Source organism: Rousettus aegyptiacus, unplaced genomic scaffold, assembly GCF_014176215.1.
Source record: "Rousettus aegyptiacus isolate mRouAeg1 unplaced genomic scaffold, mRouAeg1.p scaffold_m13_p_4, whole genome shotgun sequence".
Lineage (NCBI taxonomy): Eukaryota > Metazoa > Chordata > Mammalia > Chiroptera > Pteropodidae > Rousettus > Rousettus aegyptiacus.
In genome coordinates, this window is record NW_023416307.1 from 60,826,433 (window position 1) to 60,850,830 (window position 24,398).

Genomic DNA, 24,398 nt, shown 5'->3' on the forward strand with positions numbered 1-24,398 from the left:
TATCTTTCTATTCATTAAATAGTCTTCAATAACATTATAATTACTTGGGTGTGTGTGTATATGTTCAAGAACTTTAAGATAAAAAACAAAACAGGGAAATAGGAGCAAGACAGTGATTCTGGGCAGGCGATATAGACTTATTGTGCCAAAGAAAGCACAGAAGTTGTACCCTGATTTGCAAAAACTATCAATGTTTCGGAATGGTTCTGATGAAGATGATGAGCGTATTGCAGGTAGTGACTAGGCCTTTAGCCGTGGTCCTGGAACGAAGATGGTACAGACTTGCAGCTATCCACAATGGACATGTAGCATGAGCAAGAAATAAATCTTTATATTGTAAGCCACACACACCCCAAAACATACAAATAACAGTAAAATTGCCTGCATTTTCTAAGGATTCAAGGAAGGGTACCCATGAAAGAAATCTGAGTTCCTTTGCTGTGCATATCTGTTGATACATTTGATCTTTGAGGAATGCAGGTTATTCCAGATAGAGCCTATAAACTCTTTAGATCAAGCGTATTCTTTAATTGTATGGAGATTTAGGGGGATGTCTCACTTTCTATGTAAGAAAGAAGCTCGTGAAGGCCTGCTGGTATTTTGTCCCAGGTAGAAGAAGATGGACATAGCAGGTGTCCTCCTAGACTCTGTTAAATAGAGACCTAGCCTATCAAGAAGTTAGGAGGAAGAATTCAGGGATGAGGAAGCAGAAACTGTTTTCAGAACACTGGAGCAACGGCCACTTGTGCAAGATGAAACTCAAGTATGAGGCCAAGGCAACCCCTTTCAACAAGGCAGTACTTGTAGCTACCACCATCCAGATGAGGAAGGCTTTGCTCAAGTGGCCTGAGATTTGCAGCCTTCATGTCTTTCTCTTCAGGCTTCTCTGCAGCCTAGACCTACACAATTGGTGGTTGAAGGGCACAACAGTTTCCCCTTTAACTGGAGGCTTGGGCAGAATAATTTTTTCCAAGCTAGGAGGTAAGTACAGCACTGGAAAATCACACTTACATGATAACACAGTGTCACCTAGGCTCTTCAGTAACCTGTTTATGATCCTCCAGTGGCCTCTCACTGCACTTAAATTCCTAAATCCTTATCATGATCTGCAAGGCCCTATGTGACCTGCACCATGACACCTCCTCCAACCTCTGTAATCTTATCCTCTATGATGCCACCGTTGTTCACTTGTTTCCAGCCATAGGGGCCTCCTTGTGGTCTCAACACACTCCTGTCTGGTTTTGAGCTTATTGTGTTCTATGTCTTGGATGCTTTTCCCTCCTTGTTTGCATGGCTTCCTCTCTCCCTCCATTCTGGCTCTGCTCAAATGTCACATTATTGCCAAAGCATTCTATGACTACTCTATCCAGAATAGCATTCTACCTCCATCACTTATCTATCAAGTAACAGTAGAAATAAGTGCTAATAGAGCTAGAGAAGGAGATAGAGAGTTAAGTGATGGAGGATATATATTTATATATATAAAAATACATATTAAAATACTGTTTACATATTTCGTTTGTCATCTGTCATCCTCACGAGAATATAGATACCATTAAAGCAGGGACTTTGTTTCATTCACTGCTACATTTCTGGTACCTTAAACAATACCTGGAACACCAATGTCAGTGAGCAGTGGTTGAATGAATAAATAGCCACTCTTTCCTTGCTGGTTGATAAGCTTTACCTTTCAGTCTATAACTTAGAATCATTTCTCTAAAGGATAGATCTCTGTACATAAGCCTTAAGTCACTACCATAGTTTCAGATAGAAAAATGTCTTTAAGCCACCTGAATCCCAACTCTGGGGACAGTGGAGGGTCCTCCTTGTAAAAGTCCCTTGGTAATAGCTGCTCCTCCATTGGACACAGCTTCCTTCTCATCAATACTGGCTCTCCTGACTAAAATAAACCACCTCTTCTTTTCCCCAAATCAGGAATAGGTAGGCTCTCCTAAACCAGTGAGGCTAGCCATGTCTCACCTGTGCAGTAACTGATGCCACAAATACCAAATGACCTTATTATATATAAACAGCTGGTGACTATGAAGGGCAGCAGAGCATCTCGAGGCTTCTACCATTTTGACTCTCACGCAGAGCTGTTATCATGACTATAACAAACCTCTGCTACCCTTCAACACCCATTTCTAACTCTACCGCAAGATTCTATGTCCTCAATGCAGTCCATGACACTGACTTGAGATGACCTTGGCCTCCTGGCACCAAAATCCCTGAATTCCAATCTCTGTGGCTACCCATTGCTCTGTTTTGGGGGACCCTAAGCAGCTCCATCATTCATCTCCCTACAGCTCAAGTCCTGGGAACACCTGATGACTAAGGCTAATATCCTTAGAGTAACCCAAATGGCAGTAGAGTTTCTGACAACTCTCAGTTTAGAACCTCGCATAACTATAACATTATTTCAAAACGCCCTAAAAATGAGAAAATCAAAGGACAAATTCTTAAAGCCTGAGTGGTGCTCCTTGGAAGTAAGTCAAGATGCTCCAAGCCAAGTTTAGGTTCATCAGTGGCCAGCTTCTCTGCTTTTCTGATGTTGTAAGGACACGAGGAAAGGGGCTGTTGCTTTTGAAAACTCAAGACGCTGCTATCTTAGGAACTGCCCTTCCTGACTGGTGGAGGCTTTCCAATCCTTTAGGAGGGTAACTTTTCCTATTCGGGGGCTGACCTGGGAGTCTGGCCTCCTTTGAAGAAAAGAGCTGGTACCCATGAGGCCAGGAGACTATGTATGACTGGGTAAGATGAAAGACGAGAAGGCAGGATGGCTCTAACTTGTTATAGGTGCCTCGTTACACATATGTCTAAGTTTGGCTCCTTGTCAAGCCCTGCTGAACCAAGCACTGTGCATAATAACTGACTTCTCTCTCTGCCCCTCCACTCACCCCACAATGTACTGGGGGATCTCTTTTAGCTACAGTGTGTTTTGCTACACCTCCCACGCTAGAATTTTTATCTTTGAGGAAAAACAATAATACTTGTTTTTGTAGTTAGGTAGCATCTAGATGTCCAGCAGAAGACATGACACCATGATATGCAGAGTTGAAGAAATTCAAGTGTTTATACATATATCGCCAAAGCATTTTAGAATCTTCCTTTTACACACACCTAGCCCATGGGGCTTTGAGCATGTTCATTCACCTACGGCAGACAAATAGATGGAGTGGATGTCAGGATAAGTACAAAGCCTCTTACCGACCAACATGATCAGGAGTGGAGAGGATTTGAAACCAGATTCTCACCATTCACACACCATCCCCATCTATTTTGATACCTGACCATTCTCTAACTTGCATCAGTCCCATAAGAAACAACTTACTGATTGACATTTGATATAATGTATGACTAAGAAGGTAATAGAGAACTCTTATTCCATCTGAAGGACTTTCTAAGTATGAAACAAAAGATATAAATCAGAAGTGAAAATATTAATAAATCTGACTATATGTAAATGAAGTATCACTGTAAATGAAAATACCTGATAAGCAGAATTAAGAGACATGTGACACACTGGGGGAAAACGTGCATCTTATATCACAAATAAATGGTTAACTTCCCTAATAAATAAAGAATTTGGAAAATATCAATAAAAAATTGCTATCCCAACAGAAGAAAGGGTAAAGGATATTAATGGATATTTAACAGAAAAGACTATACAAATAGCTTTGAAATAGATGAAAGATGAACAATCTCATTTACAATAAGAGAAACTAATTGAAAATACCCTGACAGACCATTTTCACTTATCAACTTGACAAAATCCATGAATTTGATAAACTGAGTTGGTGAGGGTTTAGGGAAATAGGCACCTTCATACACTGTAAGTAGAAATTTAAAATATATCTAATGAAGATAAATTTGGCAATAGTTATCATAATCACACTGCTCATACCATTTGACTCCCTTCCAGTAATTTATCCTAAAATATCCTCTCATCTATAAATTATGTATATAATGCTATTCATTGCATCATTAAGTAATAAAAGGTTGGAAACAACTTAAATGTACTTCAATAGGAGGCTAGTTAAATGATGATATATTTACACAAAGAAACATTTTCAGCTTCAAAATGAATAAGGTTTTTTAATGTGTTGACATTAAAAAAATTTAAGACATATTAAGTGAAAAAAAGAGGTACAAAAATATGTTTTATATGCCATCTTTTTGCAGAACAAAGTGGGGAAATAGGTATATGTATTTACTTATATGTAAAATAGATCTGAAGGATATACCAAAAAACTGATAATGGTGGTTGCACTAAACAAAGGAGCTAGGTGGTAAATGTGAGGAGAATATTTTATGTATATCCTTTCAAACTTCCTAAATTTTGAATCAGGTGAATTTATTATTTAAAAAAAAATTTCTAAAGCAACTTATTTTTGTTTTTGAGAAATATCAATTAATCCAACCGTCAGCTTCAAAAATTAAAACCTTGGACAAAAATCTTCTCAATAAAAGCAGGAAATAACTTTTTGAAAATTCGCTATTCTTAATTCATGGTTAGATAAGGGAGCAAGAGATGGAGAGTATGAGAAAATGAGAGGAATACATGCCATGCAGGAGACTAGAGAGGGATGATGGGAAATGAGGCAGGAGGTGGACAGGGAAAGAGGAATGCATAGAGGGAGAGAGAATCACAAATTAGGGAGATAGGCAGCCACCGAAGTAGGTGCTGCAGTGGGTAAAAATGCTGGTAATGCACTCTGGCATTCACTTCAGGATGTGCTTCAAACCAAACTGTCCTACCAGTGACTACGCTCTTTGAGGCTGAGTTTATTTTTCCATGGACTTCTTAGGGTTTCTTCTGTGTATAAGGAATTGACAAAGGTTTGAGAAATTTACTTAGGAAACATGGAGGTCCTCTGACCCCACCAGAAAAAATAAACAAGTGTAAAGTGGTACTTACAGGGGGATAAAATAACTGTGACTTCATGATTTGGCAGATTATATCAATAACGTGAACTGTAGATTTTCAGTGGGTTTATCGGCCTTATATATGTACACGTATTATAAGGTGGGAGAGTAACATAACTCCACACAATTTACCCCAGTATATTTTGCTTCCTTGTTAATATTGATGATGACTTTGTTTCCGTAACACTTTAAACAAATTCACTACCCTATAAGGGTTTGCTTATGAATCTTCTCTCATGCAGTAGTCTATGTGAACTTTCTAAGGGTAGTAGGTTTTATCTTTCTCATCCCTGTATTCCCAAACCTAGCATCTCCAAGGTGATCAGTACTGAATTTAACTGAAGTCAAGTCGCTAACAGTTAAGGGTTATGTTTGGCTGCACGCAAGGAAGATCCAACAAACAGCAGCTTAAATATGTTATGACTCACATAATAAAAAGTAGAGAGGTGGCAGGCAAGTGGTAGTGCGGTGTTTGCTGTGAACCATCAAGGATATGTGCTGCTGCGGTATTTCAGCCAGACCAGCGTTCAGTGTTCCTTCTTATGGTAAAAAATGGCGCTGGGGTAACTGGGATCTCCACTGGAAGAAAGTGGAGCGCAGAAGGTCAGAGGCCAAGCGACACGATTGCCCAAAGCCCCATCCAGCGAGCTCCTCTTACATCTCATTGGACAGAAGTGGATCACATGCCTCCCAGCTGTAGTGGAGTCTGGGAAGCTGAGAGGTTTGAGAATATTGCAGCAGCTCAAAATAAAATTGAGCTTCGGTTGGAAAGAAGGGGATAATGAAGAGGGTATTGGTCATAGGTGTGTAAAAGCCAAAACACAAACACATTTTTAACTCTGAAACTTCTTTTTCATTCCTGTATTTCTCCTGCCTATAGATTCATGGTAGTGATGTTCCATTCTCTTGCACATCCTTGCAGGTTCGACTGACTCTAGACCTCGGTCAGAGGCCATGCATTCTCTTCCTTCTACCACTCTCCTACCCTGGCGTACTGCGTCTGGCATATTCCAAGACTCTTACTAAAATAAATACTAGGGCAAGGGGTAGGGGGTGTTGGTTACTGCATTTCCTTGACTCTATAGGCTATCTTTGGAGTTGAGGATTGGATATTTTTGAGGGGGCAGAATTGGATGCAATTCTAGCCCTCTCCCTACAATGCAGCAGTCCTCTGTGGGTCGTGTCATGGAATTGTCTCCATCAGTGGATTTTTTACAAACATTTGGCAGCAGAGCCTTGCCTGTTCCAATCCTCCAAGTCCTCCCAGACCACAGGCATTCTTCTGAATGGTCAAGTGATCCTTCCCCTGAGTCTAAGGAGGAAATTTGTGCTGGTCTCCTGTGCTTCTCTCCAAGCACGGGGGAAAGTTGTTTATTACACATAATTAATGGACAGAGAAACTGAGCCTAATTTATTTTACTCATAGGAATGAAAGTCTGTTCTTTCAAGAGAAAAATGTGTGTCTTTGCCTCACCCAAGCAGACTACTATAAATGGTAGTACACTTGGGCCAAAGGTGAAGGGAAGGAATAATTCTAAAGAACTCTAAAAGAGAAACTAAGCATAGTTCTTTTTTTTTAAATCATGTTTCTATTTTGGTCATATCATCTTCAATGCTTTGCATGATCACCTAAATTATTACTGAAAGGCATTTAATGAGGCTTTTTGGATTAAGACTATGTGTTATAGACTGAATTTGTTGCCTTTCAGAAATTTTTAGCTCTTTAAAAATCCACATCCTTTAACTTATCTTGAACCAAGATTATTGGATTTCACTTGCCCATCTGAAGCTAAATAGAGAACAGCACATCTCAAATGCCTGATTGCTGTATAAAGAACAGTGTGCTAAGAACAGTGATAAATCACAAAGGCTGTGACTCTGAGGCCCTGTCAAACTACATTTGCAAAACTCCTTGCAGATGAGTTTTATGAAGTCTTTAGAGTAGATCGGCAAAATATATACTCTTCTTAGCAAAAGTTATTAATCCCACACTGGTAATAGTCCTGTATCTGTGTAGTTTTAATGGGAAAAACATGGGTTTTAGATTCAGGCATATGTCTAGATTCCAGCTCTGCCATTTATATTAGGGAAGTTACCCCTAGCAAGTAACAACTCTCTTTGCCTTAGGTTCTTCATCTGTAGCCTGCCTTGCAGGACTGTTGTTACTGAATGTTAACCTCTTGACTCATGGCAAGGTACTCAATAGATGATACTTACATAATTAATATGCAAAGCTTTTCCTAGTGTTGAACTTCCTCTGAAACCTGCTAAACTCAAAATGAGATGGGCATTGGACTTAGCACTACCTCCCATAACATGAATACTATTGTCACTAACTTAGTATGATGCCTGTCCTACTCTCCCACCTCCCATTTACTCTGCCTGAAACAATTTCTTCTGGCTAAACATCATCCCTTCTGGAAATTTCCCTTCAGTGCCAGGATTGGGTTAGGTGGCTGAGTGCTCCCAGATCCCCTGGCTTACATCTATGGCCCTTAAACGACTGCATTCTTATTGCCTGCCTGCACTGGGGACCATGTTTTTCTTTGTTTTAATGGTGAATAGGTCATGGTAGCCACTCAAAAAAAAAAAAAAAAAAAGGGGGGAAAAAGCTTAATTTAAATACTATAAAAGCCACTAATTTTTGGTGTATGATTCAATGGTTTTTCAGTAATTTCACAGGTTGTACAGTCATCACCACAATCTAGTATTAGAACAATTCCATCACCCCAGAAAGATCCTTTGTGTCCATTTGTAGTCACCTCATTCTCCATCTCCAGGCAACCACTAATTTACTTTCTATAAGATAGATTTGTCTTTCTGGACATTTCATATAAATGGAATCATACACTGTATATTATTTTGCATCTCATTTCTTTCACCTAGCATAAAGTTTCTGAGGTTTCTACACATTGTAGTCCATATCAGTAGTTCTTTCCTTTTTCCTTGATCTATAGTATTCCAATACATGGATAGACAGGGATGAGGTTGTGTGTACTAGTGTGTACCCTGTGGCTAGTTTAGTGCCTACATATTACAGTAAAAGCTGAGAAAATGTTTGTTGCTTCAATTAAGTTGACATTGTGATAATATTTAAGTTGGTCTGACATATTAATGCATACAGAAATGAGGAGGGCAGATGAAAACACACAGTCAAATACTTGTCCCATGTTTTAGCAACATCAAGCCATTGCCTGATGGGACGCCTCAGCAGCTACTTACCTTCCCACATTACCTTGTGTGGATTTTAAAAATTATGAAATGAGAAACTCCCACTTCACCCTGGTTGTCTTGACCTTACTTTCTTCTAATTCTCCATGTCGAAATTGAATATTCATATTTGTCTCAACATATAGTGGACATCTAATAAATATTAAGTGGTGATTTATTTACTTATTCAGTAATTATGTTTGGCACCTGCTCCATGCCTGGTATTATTTTAGGTGCTGAGAATACTTAAATGAACAAAACAGACAAAAACTCTACCTTCCTGATGATGAATGTATTCATACTTGAGAATCCACAATATTAGTAGTGCTTAAAAATTTGGCCCACAAAAGCCATAACATGTTTTTCAAAAATTATTAGACATGAGGTCGAAAGACATGAATAAACTATTTACATAAGAGGAAATGTAGACAATTCCTCCGTACAAAGAAAACAGATCAGCCTCAATAATAATAAAAGAAATGAAAATATAAACAATTTCATAAAAGTTAGTAGAAATGTTATACAATTTTAAGTCATCAAAAGAAATAAAAAGTATTCTATGTAATGTAGATGGGATTATAGGCTAATGCCATTAAAAATTGATTGGATTTTTAGAAACTGATTATATCACTGAATTAGACATTCCTTTTTTAATGAATGTCCAAAGGAAAGAATTTAGGGAAAATATTGTACCAGAGCTATTCTTTAAGTGGGTAATGGTATTCCATCCTATCATACCATAGGTTTATTATTTGGGAGTAGATAATAAACCTATGGTATGATAGGATGGAATACCATTACCCACTTAAAAAAATTATATACAGACTGTATGTACAAAATAACATTAGTTAAAACAAAGAATGAAAAATGTTATGCATGAACTGATTATAGATAAATAAAATATGTACCAGAAAAGAGCATAAAGTGATACACATATTCATATTTGAGAATTTTTTTGCAACATATTGTGGATTTTTAAAATTCAGTAGCTACCCTATACCATATTGCAAAGTGTGACTTCCTTGCAAAATATAGTTTTAACTTCTACCTCCTCCTTTTCCAGTTCTCTGCATGAATAAATTAAAAGGATACTATTCTTCTCCTTAGGCATTACACCCAGGCCTGATCCACCAGTACAGATTTCCATGAGCTATAGATAGAATAGCAGGGTTAGAAAGAACCTAGACACCAATCAACCCCCACATTCTCTTGGAACAGCAATTTATGCCCATGAAGGGGGAAAGTCTGGCCCAAAGTCTCCCAGCTAGTTAGCAGCAAGGGTAATATAAAACGTAAGTCTCAATCTTCTCCACCACCTAACATGGTAGTAGGAATTCAAGAAAATTTGTTGAATGAATGAATGATTTTTATAACAGAAAATGAATATGTCAGAATTCCCTGCAATGCCCACATCCTGGTGGTCTTGCCTCTGGGTACCCAGATTAGAGTCAACATCTGACTATGACAGATTTGGACTCATAGAGCGGAACAAAAAACAAACCAAAACAAAACAAACACAAACAAATAAAAAATAGCAACAGGGAATTAAAAGTAGTATTCTGCCTTGGTAGAGGGTGGCCATTTGACTTAGAACATTTGGAACAGTCCTAATTTTCATGAGTGTGCCCTCTGTTCTGCAGATCGAGGTCCTGGACCAATTAAAAGCTACGGGTTTATTTCGGTTTATTTTAAGCAGCCCGCTGTGGCATCTTCCTGTTGTGGTTGATGACATTTGTGTGGTTGCACTACTATTTGGATTAGAACATAATGCTCATTATTTTATTTTAAAAGGAAGCAGAGCTGGTAGAGGAAGTCTGTGAAGAGCCCTTGGGGGAGAAGGTGACATCTCTCATCGCATAACTTGGGCAATATGAAAAAAACTAAGATGGAAAAGGGTATCTGGCAACTTGTGTTTGTTTGGAGGCAGTCCTAACTAGTGGGAAAGATGTCCATTCTAATGTATGAAGCAACCATGGGCAAGTCACTCTAGTATCAGTTTCTTCAAGGATTCAGGTAACAAATATGAACGAATTTTGAAAACTATAAGGAGCTGTACAAACTAGTAGTGGCAATGATGGTGGTCGAAGTAGAATTCAGCATGGGCAATAACTTTTAAAAAAGCTGTTGGCGTGGTATCATCAGAGGAGGCTATGGTTATAAGGAGGGAGGGAAATGACTGAATGATGGGTTTTATATGATAAGGAGAACAGGGAAAAATCTTTGGCTAGTTTCCTCCTGTCCACTCATCTACCTCCCAGCTACCACTAAACACAGTACAGTTGTGGGCCTTTGCCAAAGTTTCTCTTTCCCTTTTCTGCATTCTTTCCCTATCAGCATAGTGTTCATCATGGGCTCCTGGCAAATAGCTGTGTTTGAACAGAAAGGATGACAGATAGATCCCAGAACTTGAGTGTGGACTCGAGTTCCTCCATACATTAGCTGCATGACCTGGAGAAGTTTTTTCATGTCTCTCATCTCAGGTTTCCTCATCTGTAGCAAAGGAAGAACAGCCTATTTAACCTCTTATATAGGATGTGTCCAAATGAAATAACTGTTTTTTTTTTTAAATTCTTTACACACTACAAAGTGCCTTATAAATGTCTTTTGTTGTTATTCCTGAGCCTCTTTCTGCTTCCATTTCTGCATTTGTAAAATAGGGACAAGGCCATCTATCTCACCAGACTATGTGGCTCTATGTGAAAGGCCTCTGCATATAATTGAGTCTCACTTTACAGCTCACCCTAAATCTAGAGGCTCCTATTTTTCTACCACATACTGGAACATTTTATTTCCAATCTGATGTTCTTCCAATTCTTTTGTTAAATTTCACCCTTAGAGAGCTTGCAGTTTACTTGGTAAGCTAAGACGATCTCATGATTTACCTGACCAGCTTTCTTTTTTAACAGAAGCCTGCCACTGTAGGACCCACATTTGACACTAGAAGCCCTTGGTTCTTTCCTCCAAGAGGATTTAGACATTTTACCTACTCCAAACACTCCCACCATGTTTATTAGTGGGAGACCCCAGAGAAGATGCAAAAGCTAAGTGGGCTGCGACAGCTAGAAGAACACTAGGAAAGAGCTTGAAGACCTGTGCCACTAAGAGCCCCAAGGACACTGAGTGAGAGGAGGGGCTGTGTCCACTGGGCTGGCCGTCTCCTGTCTTCCCTCACAAACAGATAGCCCCTTCCATTCACATCCACATGCGTCTATTCTCTGCCTCTTGAGTGGGTCAGAAACTGGAAAACATCTGCACCAGTTTCATCGGGTGTGATTTATAAGGACTCCCTGCGGTCTCTTCTCTCCCTTCTCCTCTTCACCTCTGGGGCTTCAGAGTTTCTTGTTTTTTGTTTTTAAACAGGCTTGTGTTTCTTAAGACTGGGTCACCTTGATTTATTATGCCTTGAACTCATTAACAAAAGACTCTGGGACAGGTCATTTATTTTCTGAGTGGCGATTTCCTGTCCTACCCCAGCCCTGCTCAGCAGGAGCCTGGTGGAGCACAGACATATTAGCCGCACTGTCACCATGGGAGAACTGACTCGAGCAAGGAAGGTTCAGAGGGCAGAAAACGTCTCTTTTCTTAAGAGCGTTTCTCCTCCCTTTAATGATTTCCTTCATAGTCCTTTTCAGTAGTTCTTTCTTTTTCTCCTCAACAAATGAGACCAAGTTTAACAAGTAAGTCATGGACTTGCCTTCTTAAAGAAACAAACACTGATCTTTCTTCTCTATTTCATATTTGAATAGTTTAAAATTTACATACAAAATGTGTGTGTGTGTGTGTGTGTGTGTGTGTGTGTGTGTGCACGTGTGTATGGGAGATACTGGTGGGCACCCAAGCTGAGCATGAATTAGATGAATTAAACTTTATGTTCATTATGGTCAACACTTTCATCAGGCCCTTATTGAGATAATATATTCATGTTTGAGCACTAAAACCTGAGGTATTAGTAATTTAGAGAGAGACCATCAGGCAAATTAAAATCATTCAAGATTTTCAGATAGGACCTTGGTAGGAAGATTAAAGAAATTGGCATTGTTTAGCCTGAAGTTCAGAGGCTGAAGAATGATTTGTTAACTGTTTTCAGGTGTCTGGATGGTAGTTCTATATAGGCATGGAAACTAGCTGTTTTCTGACCACAATAAGCACAGAATAAGAGGAAGTAGAATTAAATTGCAGCAAAATGACAGAATAATAGTCATAAAGTAGTCATAAAGGTGATTAGCTGTGGATAAAGTCTATCAAGAAAGAGGTGATATATCTGCAAAGTGGTAAGGTTGTTAGTCCCATTTTATAGATTAATGGATGGAGACTCAGAGAGGGTAAGCAACTTTCCCAAGGTCACACAGTGAGGAAGTGACAGAACTAGGTCTATCTTACTCCAGAGTATAGAATAAGACTGACTTATAGGGCAAAGGAATTAGAAAAAAAAAATCATCTTACCAAATCGTCATTAGTCTTAGATTGTTCAGAGAACAAGGTATTAAATTCTGTGGATTTAAGGCCTTGGGATTCTGCGCTATACCTGAATCTGAGCTGGGAGGGTAGTACTCTCAGTTCACCCTCAGCCCAAGAGACAGGCAGAGTGGGCAGATCCAGCACCATTATTCCCTAGGCAGTTTGAAGATTCTGGGGTCTGTCTTGGGTTGTTCCTCTCTGTTGCTTGTCACAGGCTGCCTTCTCAAAGGCTCTGGTCTCAGGAAAGCTATAGATGATTATGGTGGGTGCAGATGGTTGAAACTCAAGAAAGGCATGCCTATTGCCCCCAGTGCGTGTTCCCTATGGGAAGGCCAGTTAAGGAGTTTCCAGAGTTTGTTCCACTGAAAGGAGTGGAATTTATCCAGAGCCCCCAAAGTGGCTGGACTCCTTCCAAGGAGCACACAGAGGTGGGAGAAGCCAGTCCTTGCCGCATTATGGCCCTGCACATGGCAGAAGAACAAGGCTATCAGAAACCAAGATTGAATACTGGATGGGAAGGATAGCTAACATTTCCTGCACTTACTCTGCCAGGCATTGGTCAGAGGGCAGTGAACTATCTTAGCTCATTGAAATGTCTATGGGGTCCCCATCTTCCGGACCCGCAGACCAGTACTGTTTTGTGGCCTGTTATGAACCAATCCAGTCACACAGCAGGAGGTGAGCGGCAGGTGAGTGAGAAGCTTCATCTGTATTTACAGCCACTCCCCAGTGCTAGCATCACTGCCTCAGCTCTACCTCAGATCATCAGGCATTAGATTCTCATGGGAACACCGGTCCCTGATGCCAAAAAGGTTGGGGATCACTGGTCTAAATCACCTACTTCATAGCACTTGCCCTGCAAAGCTAGTACTATTATTATCTTCCTTTACAGAAGAGGAAACAAAGCACCGAGAGGTCAATAACTTATTCAAGCTCAACAGCTAGGGAGGGTTGGACCTTGATTCAAGACTCAGACAGTATGATACCAGAAGCTTCATTCTTAATTGCTTTGGCTTAGGATGAGGTGCTTGGGTCTCTCCACTTCCTCCCACCCATCCATGGAGGAACTTTTGCTCTGTGGGTCACTGACTCAGCTTCTTGCTGCCTAGTTTATAAGAAGTTCTAACAATTATAAACATTGTTCTAATTTAGGAATTTTACATTCACTCTTTCTCTGTCTCTTTCATTATCTTAGAGAGCAAACATTTATCAAAGAACAAGCATTTTACATTCCCCAACTCAGACCTTGGGCACTTATAGGTTAATTCTTCTCTAATTTCTCCTGTAACTATTTGGAAGGTGTAGGAGGCAATAGTAGAGGAGGGCATGTTTTTCCAGTAAATCCTACTGGAAGGGGAAAGAAAAGAGAACCTGTATATGGTTAAGTGCAGACTTGAGCTGAATGTTTTCTCATGAGTTTTTTTCATTTTCATCCTCCTAGCAGTACTTTGAGGTAGATGTTATCAGCACAATTTTACAAATGAGGGAGGTTATATAATTTGCCAGAGGTCACATAGCCCGTGTACACAAAGGCTGGGATTTGAACCCTAAAGTGTCACCCTCCAGATCTATACCCAAGACAACATACATCATCCAGTGCTAAGCAGGAGACAACCTTAACAGAACACTCAAATGGTTCAGCCAGAGCACAATCGAGAGCACACAGATGGGGTAACCCTGGCAGCATCCTCTAGTGCAAGCCGAGCTCTACCCTTCTGCTCTCCTGGGAGGGTTTCAAACTTTGGTGCATGGAGCAGCAAACTGGACAAACAAGAAGCCATCGTTTCTGGGTTCTGCTCTGCCAAAGGCCTGCCCGGGGCATGATGAGATGGTTAATGCAAAGCTTGGCAAGCCTTCCCTTCTTAATTTAGGCCTCCTCCCAGGAGGGAATCCAGAGACGGGGAACATGAGAAAGGGAAAGGAAAATAATAAGAGATAAGTGAGAAAAGAGAATATTTATAGGGCTTGGAACATCTAATGAAAACCAGCTGCCTGATTTGGGGTGGGGGTCTCTGATTTTGCCTACAAGGGATTATTAAGTCTTCTCTTGTACATACCTGTGTGTGGAGGGTGTCTGGGGAAAGAAAAAGAGGAGGGGGTATGAGGAAGGAAGGGAGAGAGGGGGAGAGAATAAAGGAAGGAGAAAGCTGGGGAGGGGGTCAGGGAAGGGGGGTGGGGAGGAAGAGAAGCGAGAGAGGGAGGGAGAAGGAGAGAGAGGAATAGAGAGAGATATTAGGGGAGATAGAGAGAGAAGCTGGGAGGCTTGTAGGAGGGCCGTGCTCTCAATACACTGGATCGGAGAGAGCTGATATCCCCTCTTGGCTTCACTCCATCCCCACTCCCTGCCTTCATTTTAAACTGAAGTTGATTCAAACCTGCTGCTCTTGGAAAAAGGCCATCAGTACAGGCTCCAACAGAAAGATGATACGTGAGGGGATATGAGTAGGGCAATCAGAAAGAATGAGAAAATGAGACAAGGGAATGGAAAAGGTGAATAAACAGGGGATGATGAAGGAGGGAGAGAGATTGAAAGATTAAAATGTTGGCCCGAATGGAGAGCTTGGAGTGAAGGGAGTTGACTGAAAGCCTCGAGTTGGAACAAAGTCAAAGCTAATCCTTCTGGGCCCTGCTCTCTCCTCCACAGATCCAGAGAGTTGCAATAAAGATGTGTCTGTTTGAGATTTTCCAGGTCTCTTTCCCATAAATCTGTTTTTCCTTATTAATCAAGGCCTTCAGGACCAAAAGTATCACCCAAGTATTTTGTAAAAATCACTTAAATATAGGAGGAGTTTTCACAAATGGGAAAAGTGTGATAACTAAGGGCCAGAATTCAGGGCACACAGTTAGAAAAATAACAGTATGGTTGTCAACAACAAGGCACTTTCCAGAGGCCAATTTTCCTTGAAACTAAAGCCACAAGTGTTGGACCCTACATTTTACTTCTAGCTCTCACTTAGGTTCTTGGCTGAGGATAGCTCCATGACCATAGAGTCAAACTCTATGTGTATTTAATTGACATGAATTCAATAATATGTGTTTTAAAAAGGAAAAGAAAAAAAGGAGAGCAAGCAATTTAAATAGTGAAGCTGATTTGCCTGTCTTTCTACTCAATTAGTAGTGTTAGACGGGCTGATATGAGAGATGTGAATCTACTCTTCCCTTGGTCCCTTTTAATCTAGGTTTATAGATTGTCTCATAATATGACCTGATTTGCGTTAAGAAAGAATTTATTTTATAAAATATAATCATTTTAATAAAAGCCCACCACTTTATCTCCTACCCAAATGAAGGAAAACACCCAACAAACTATGCAACACTTGTTGAAAGATGGTATGACAGGCAATCTAAAGGATTTTCAGAAGTTATTTTTAATTAGACTTTATTTTTTAATCTTAAAGTGCTGCCTTTAGACTTCTTTGTCCATCAGGGTTGGTGAGTATATGAAAATGCTGAGTATTTGGACTTATGGTTGGTTAACAGACTTTTTTCTCCTGATTTTTCAGTAAGTCCACAGGTACATAATAAATTGAGAAAGTTTCGTAGACCATTAAACTCAGGCAGAGCCACAAGAAGGGGCCAGTATGAGCAACAAGATAGAAAATCTCTCCTTTTAACTGTGTCATTGCTTCTTATTTTATTATGTACACTCACTCCTATTTCAGCTTGAAACAAGTGGCTGCCTCCCTATCCTATGGCACCATTCTATACCTTATAGTGAGTCCTGTATACCATCTGCATCTGACTAATAAAGACAAGCCCCTAATTTCTATCTCAAGGTGGGGCTTCTTTTGTGTTCTAGCTCATTCAACATGTTGACCCTGTTCATTAACTAAGCAACAAGTCTTCTGTGCCAAAAGGATTAGAGAGAGAAAGTTAGTTCAAAGCCTATGCTAACAAAAATGTCAACTCTCCTTTAGGAAAAAATTATTACTACTGCTTTAGGAACTTAAAATAAAAAAAAGCAGGGATGTTATCTTCTTTGGAAAAATGTTTCCAATCAAATAGTCAGATAAGTTCTGTCACAGACAACCTCCTCAGGCTGGTAGGTTACAGCTCTGTGGCAGCCTCATCTCACCTAGGGAAGCATCTGTCTTTTGGAAATGACTCTCCTTGATCATACACAGTTCATAACAATCTTATTGCATTAATTCAAGTTGAAATCTTGAAATGCTGTGGGGAGAAGGGATTTCAATAATACTTAGATCTCCTTACTTTGACTTTCAGGTCAGACTGCTACTTATTCTTCAAGACCCACCAGGAAAGCAATTCTCAGCCTTTCAAAATAATGCTAGAGAAAAGATGCTTTGGTACTTCACAATTTTATGTGTTAGACTCTGCTGATTTGCTACTTTTTGATCATGATGTTCCACATTTCCAGGTTATTCTTTAGATTATATCTTTTCTGTTTGTTTTTACTTATTTCTCAATAAATCTACTGCCTTAAAAAAAAAAAAAACAATAATCTATCTCTATTCGTGTCTCGATGAACTGAAAAGGACATCTCCCACCATTCCTTCCATCTTATGAACAGTCCTCTATTCTCTAAATTTCTACTGTTATCTCCTCATTTGCATGAATTTTATATAGAACACTAGATGTAGGTCAATCACTATGCTTGTGCTAGTCAGTGAGTATCAATAGGAAAACATAGCATAGTTCATAATTTTTCATGGCAAGAACATTCTGTGTGGCATTGGCATTTGAACTTATTCTCACCACATGAGTTGGACTAGATGGAAACATTAATTTATTTATGCAGTGTAGCATATCCAAATGCCAATCTGAGTAAAAGGTCTCACTACTCTAGAACTTTATAGAAAATACAAGGGTCCCATGTATTATGTGAAACATATAGGGCTATAGTTTTTCATGGCCTATATTTAGGTCCTAGAGAAAGTTGATTGCCTTTAAGACCAACAAGCATCTCTACTGTGACAGCTCATACAATGGGAAAATGTAGGTGTACTTTGATCTGGGTGTACTTTAATCCCACTATCATTTCTACTAGGTGAATGACCAGTCACAGAGATGAGAATAAGATAAACAATGGCAGATTTTGGAGCAAGAGATGAGTATGATTTTGATCCAGGGACTGAAATAGCTATAAATTTATTTAACCATACTTTTATCCAGTCAACTTTTCTCCATTTGATCTGAAAATTTCATGAGAGGTTTTGCCAGGTTCTTTGCAGATAAACCTTTTCTATGCATTCCTTCATTTACAAGCCTCAACTATGGGAGTCTAGAGGCTCCCAAACAATCACACAGTTTGAATGGTGCACGGAAGCTGAGGCTTGTGAGAAGTGTTGCACCAAGCATTCACTTCCCTCAGTAAATCCATCCAGTCTGACTCTCTCACACATTGGCTCCTGACATGCTCTTCACATTCTCTTTTCCCTGTACAGTCTCTCCAACCTAAAAGTCCCTCTCCTTCTCTTCACATAATTGAATCCTGCTCATTCTTTGAGACCCAATTTCCTCTTCCTCTGTGGAACTTTCCTTGACTCTGCCATTTACCATAATTTTCCTTCTGACAGCTTTAGTGCCTATTCCATACTCCAGGGGTCCCCAAACCCCACCCTGGTACCAGTCTATGGTCTGTTAGGAACTGGGCCACACAGCAGGAGGTAAGTAGAAGGGTGAGCTAGAAAAGCTTCATCTGTATTTGCAGCCACTCCTCAGAGCTAGTATCACCACCTCAGCTCCACCTGAGGTCATCGGGTATCAGATTCTCTTAAGATTGGGGACCACTGCTGTACTCCTTAGGTTTCTGTACTATCCAGCGCTCTTTGTTAGGTTTCTGGTTGTTTAAGAGCCAGCCAGCGAGAATTCTTTGTGGATGGTTCCAGAACTCCCCTGACAGAGAAACTGTGAAGTAATTGTATTGGAAATGGAAGGGGTAAATTGTGGGTTGGGGAGACTCACATGAATATAGACAGCTAAGTACTTTTTCTTCATGGGAAGATAGCACAGATAGCATCCTTCATTTTCTTGTCCCTTTTATTCTCCCTGAGGGAGGTTTGAGGAGACCCAGGCTTGAATCCGAGGAGACCAGACTGGCCTAGATGGGAAAGACTGGGCTGAGCTGCAGAAAGCTATTTGCAGTTTATAAACAAGTCCTGACATCCCAACTTAGGTGTTGGCAAACAATGTCATCAGCCCAGAGAAAGTTCTCAGAGATACTCCAAGGCCCCAGGCTAAACTGCAAAGTAGGCAAAACTCTTTCCCACCCTCCTCCAACCCCCGCAGTTCCCCAACACCCTGAACACCCCCAGCCTTCATATTGCCCTCTTTGGTCCTCCCCTCCCTAATCTCTAAATGGGCCCAATCTTTATAAGAAACCCATATAGTAAAGTTAGCTTTTCTTCCTTCTCATTAGGTACTGATCTCTTAAAACCTGTAAGACGTGGGTGATCAATTGGCTTTATCTTTCCAGTAAGTATTCTGGACTAAAAGTTCTACTATAGTTGTCTAATTTTGTAAGGAAGATATTGAGAGTCTGCGGGCTTTGTCTGTCTCTATCTCCCAAACTAGACTATGAATAAACTATCTAGATCCTCAATCCTGTGACTTTCTCCCAGACTTCCTTTGCCTCTTCTTCTTGTAACCAGCCAAAGAGTCATTCCTGTGGGAAAGACTGAGAGTTGATGCAGAGACTATTGGACAGGTGGTCCCAGAACAGAGCATCTCCTGAATGTCATTTCAATTCAAGCTTCTTGAGGACTACCTTTTAGAGGGTGCTGGGACCTTTGGAAGGGACCCTCAATGTCTAATCTTACACCCAGTGTTGGGTAACCTCCTACAATAGCTTCAATTGGCAGTAGGAAGTTTAGTTTTTTTTTTTTCTAGGAAGCTTATTTCATTACCTAATAGCTATACTTATTAGAAAGGTTTTTTTTTTATATAAAGCAGCAGTTCAGTTACAGTGTTACCCTTTAAGGGATGTAGGACACAACTCCTCTTCCCCACGACAACTCTTCAAATTAGTGCAAGTTGGCATGATTCTTACTACCCTTCTCCTTCTCTCTCTCTCTCTCTCTCTCTCTCTCTCACACACACACACACATACACACACACACACACACACACACTACTCTAGGTTAGACATTTACATTCTCTTAATGTTCTTTGTCTGACAGTTTCAATATCTTACTACCCTTGATTCCCTTCCCTTCTGTGAACATTTTATTTGCTAATATCTGTTTTAAATTCTGTCCCTTAATTGGCTATGTTCCATTTCTATAAATGGGCTGGAATTGAGACCTCCCTTGATTTGATTGGTGTTAACAAGTATTTATTGAGCATCTAGTAGGTGTCAGGCCCATATATTAATAAGGAACTTGACCTCAAGGAATTATTTTTCATCCCCTGGGCAACAATAGCTCACACCAAGACTGTTAGCAGCTCTGAATCCAGGTCTTTGCTATAAGAACCTTTATTACACAATGTTTTCCTATCTCATTTTATACAAATATAATTCACATGCACCAATGGCTTTTTCCTCTTTTATTATGAGGCAAATATTTTTTTCCTTTTCAATTATACGCTTCTCTGGAGCAAGGTAAGATATAAATATAAATATAATGGTTCTACCTGTTTTTATTTACTTTATGAATGTATTAGTTAGGGTAGAATGAACAGCTACCACAAATACACCCAAAATGTATAATGACTTGAACATGACAGAAGTTAGCTTTTCACATAACCATTCAAGACAGCCACTCCTGACTGGAGCACAGCTCTCTTCCCAAAGGTGGTTAAGGGACCCACACTTCTTAGACCCTGTGTCTCTGCCAACCCTTAGGGCTATATCATCCAACCTACAGGTAGAGTGTACAAGAACACAGAAGAATTTTTATGGGCCTTGTATATAAAGGGTATATAGCACTTGTACTCACATGTTTGGAAAGAATTTAGTTACATGGTCCACTTAGCCCCAAGGAAGACTGAGATATATAGTCTAGCTCTGTGCTCAGGAAGCAGGGAAGGAAGGATTTTAGTAGGTAACTTGCAAACTGCCACAATACATAATTCCTTTTACCACTATTGTTCATGGCCCTAGTTTAATATCTATAGTTTAACATCTAGTTTAATATCTAAAGTTTCTGTAATTTCTTGGGTATGTTGTTAGGTAACCACAGTAGTAAAGGATAGTTGGGTATGTAGTTCAAGCTCAGGGCAAGGAATTAGGGGTGAGTGAGTAGGGACACCCAAGAGGCAGCAGAGGGCAGCTGATGAATTTAGAAGACTCGGGGGGACAGATAGTGTGGGATGCCACAAGTGACTGGGAGGATAAAGCCAGGGGCCCTGTGTGCCAGTTAATCTGAATAGCAAAAAGGGCAGAAGACTGAGATGAGAAGAAACAGGAGATGCTTCATTTCATTTTGGGAAAGACTCCAGTCATAGTCAAGCATATTATACCCCTAATACTATATGTCTTTAGGCAGTTTCTGAATAATGAAGGTAAAGGTAGATTCTCCAGCCATATGTTTAAAATTAATCAACCAATCCATTGAAAGCTACTCTTGAGCTCCCATTATGGATTTATGCTTAGATTTATGCTAATCATTGAATACAGGCTCTATAGTCAAAAAACTTACAATATAATTAATCAAATATGACATGTACATAAAATAGTTCAATAACACAAAAGAAAAACAAATGAAAAATATATGATGTCAACTTTCTAGGTTAAAAATTCAAAAGAGAATTTCACTGAGGGCCAAGATAATCCAGAAAGGCTCCACAGAGGAACTGGGACTTGATCTGGACCTTAAAGAATGAAAAGATTTTTAGAAAGGGGGACAAAATAATGTGTACAAGGCAAGGTAGAAAAGCATCAGGACACACGGAGAATTAATAGGAGTAAAAGATTATAGAGATAGGTATTATCAGGTAGAGGCATTTAGATTTGGTTTGGTAGGGAACAGAGAAAACAAAAAATTTTACAGTGATGTTTTGCAATTTAATTGATCCACTTGAAAGCATCTGTCTAATCCCTAACATGGTAAGTGCTTAGTAACCATTTTGCCACCGAAACAGTAAAATGACAGTGGTGTACAGAAAATACTTTATTCATTCATTCTTTAAGCATTTACTAGGTATCTTCTACATGCCACATCCTGTGCTAGACAAAGAGGATACAGAAATAACAAAGTCATGGTATTTACTTAGGCTTAGATTCTCATAGACTAGACCAACCTTCCCATCTACTACTGGTAACCAAGAGGTACAGTTCCCTTACCTGTACTGTGGCTCCACCTTGCCCCCTACTGTCTGTCCTACTTAGATTTGACCTCAGGGATCACCTTCTGGTTCAGCTAAAGACCAGGCCTTCTATTTCCTCAGACTCATTAGGGCAGATTAAGCTCCCAGTGCTGGATTACTCATCTTCTTGGCTCATCAACTTTTAAAAAACAAAACAAAAAAATACATTTCACAGTATCTTGGTATTATTAGGAGGAATATCTCAGCTAAGTCACATAAAGTTGTTTTTTGAAATCTGAGGAGGACCATACAAATGCAATGAATAATCACTATGATTACCACCAAAGATGGTAGTCCCCTGCTCCTTGGAGCACAGCCTTTCAGGGCTGGGTTCTTATAATGATGTTTGTGCAAAAAACCCTGACTTTTGGATTCTTGGATTACTGGCTGAACATAAGAGGCCAAGTTTGGCAGCTATACATGATTAACTTCAGGCACATTTATCTGGTTTAGCTGTTAGTTAGTTTCTTTACAGATGGTATGATCTGCACACAGGACTGAAAGTCAGGTTCTCCAGATCTCTAAACCCTGCTCAGCTTCTAGCCTGAGTAACCTGCTTAACCTCTCTCTGTTAGTTGGGTTTACGAAGGTGAGTGGGCCATGACCAAGGGTAACAACCTGCGTGGCAAGTTTCAGCTAACAGGCATACCCTCTGCCCCTCGTGGTGTTCCTCAGATTGAAGTCACTTTTTGATATCAATGCTAATGGCATCCTTAATGTCTCTGCTGTGGATAAGAGCACGGGAAAAGAGAACAAGATTACCATCACTAATGACAAGGGTCATTTTAGCAAGGAAGACATCAAGCGCATGGTCCAAGAAGCTGAGAAATACAAGGCCAAAGATGAGCAGAAGTGGGATAAGTTATCCCCGAAAAACTCACTTGAATCCTATGCATTCAACATGAAAGCAACTGTTGAAGATGAAAAACTTCGAGGCAAGATCAATGATGAGGACAAACAGAAGATTCTTGACAAGTGCAATTAAATCATCAACTGGCTTGATAAGAACCAGACTGCAGAGAAGGAAGTATCTGAACATCAGCAGAAAGAGCTGGAAAAAGTATGCAACTCCATCATTACCACGCTGTACCAGAGTGCAGGAGGCACGCCTGGAGGAATGCCTGGGGGCTTCCCTGGTGGTGGAGCTCCTCCTTCTGGTGGTGCCTCTTCTGGCCCTACCATTGAAGAGGTTGATTAAGCCAACTTTGAGCATAGATTTAGCATTGTTCCACACAATATGGAAGGACCCAAATTTGTAGCAAATTTCATGGCAGTTTTAAAGTTGAGCTGCTACATAATAAATAACCGGGCATTCTCGATACTTGAATATGGAATATATGCACAGGGAATGAAAATAACGTACTTTATAAGAACTATTATAAAGTGGAAAATGCAATGTCTTAAATAAAACTATTTAAAATTGGCACCAAAAAAAAAGTCATGCTCATTTATGGAAGAGAAGTTTTGTAAAGATGAACTGATTATTACTTTTAAACTTGTTTTAAAATACCGACATAAGGACTTCCAGTTTCCTCTCCAGAATGTTAGGAGCTTAGAAGTCGCCACTCTGTCCTAACGACAAGTAGAAAACTGAACAAACAGAAAAATCAACAACTCTTCTTAGATTGGTCAGAGAAGTGAGATCACAGGGCAAACTTTTGTCCCAAAATTGGAGAGTAAGATATTCAAATAGAGAATCACAAATTATCAGATAGAATCCCATAAGCAGCAACAGCTGTAGAACAGTGCCAGAGTAGAAAAACCTAAACTGTAACTGACAAATTGCTACGTAAAGAAACCTAGCGCAAGGTAAAGAAACCTGAGAGATGAAAAATGCAGGGGAATCCCAGTCATGCTTTGGGTTGAGGGAGATGGGAATAGCCCTTGTACTTTCGTCTTTTGTAAGTTTTAACTCTAGAAGTTTTACTTGATGTTCACAGTTAGGATTAGATAAAAATCCTCTTTTGTTTTAGGCAGGAGAAAAGTAACCATTTTGAAATATACCCAGAGCATTCTGTCCCTAAGGAGGCCTGCCCTCAGGAGAAACTTTTTAGCTAGAGCCTTACCTGCTGGGGTATTATCGGACACTAACCCACTTGGAGGAAAAGAAATGTCCAACTCCAGTCTTCTCTAGCTTTCCACATAGGGGAAGAAAAACACCCAACCCCAACTCCCTCTAGCCATCCTACATTATTAAAAGACTAATTTTCACTGTTCCTTTTACCCAGTATATCATATCTACCTTCCAACAAAATATTATAAGACACAGTAAAAGGCAAAAAACACAGTTTGAAGAGAAGTGAAAGCATCACAATCAGACTCAGATATGGGCAGGAATGTTGGAATGATCAGACCATGAATTTTAAACAACTATGGTTAATATGCTAAGGCTCTAATAAAAAGAAGTAGACATGGAAGAACAGATGAGTAATGTAAGTAGAGATGGAAATTCTAAGAAAAAAATTAAAAAGAAATGCTAGAGATCAAAAACACTGTAACAGAAATGAAGGATGCCTTTGATGGGTTTATTAGTAGAC

The 24,398-nt window shown here is 39.8% G+C and overlaps 1 pseudogene; it reads left to right on the forward strand.

Annotated features, from left to right (window-relative positions):
• Positions 1–200: 200 nt before the first annotated feature.
• On the forward strand, positions 201–23,115 carry LOC107513686 (annotated as a pseudogene).
• The last annotated feature ends 1,283 nt before the right edge of the window (positions 23,116–24,398 follow it).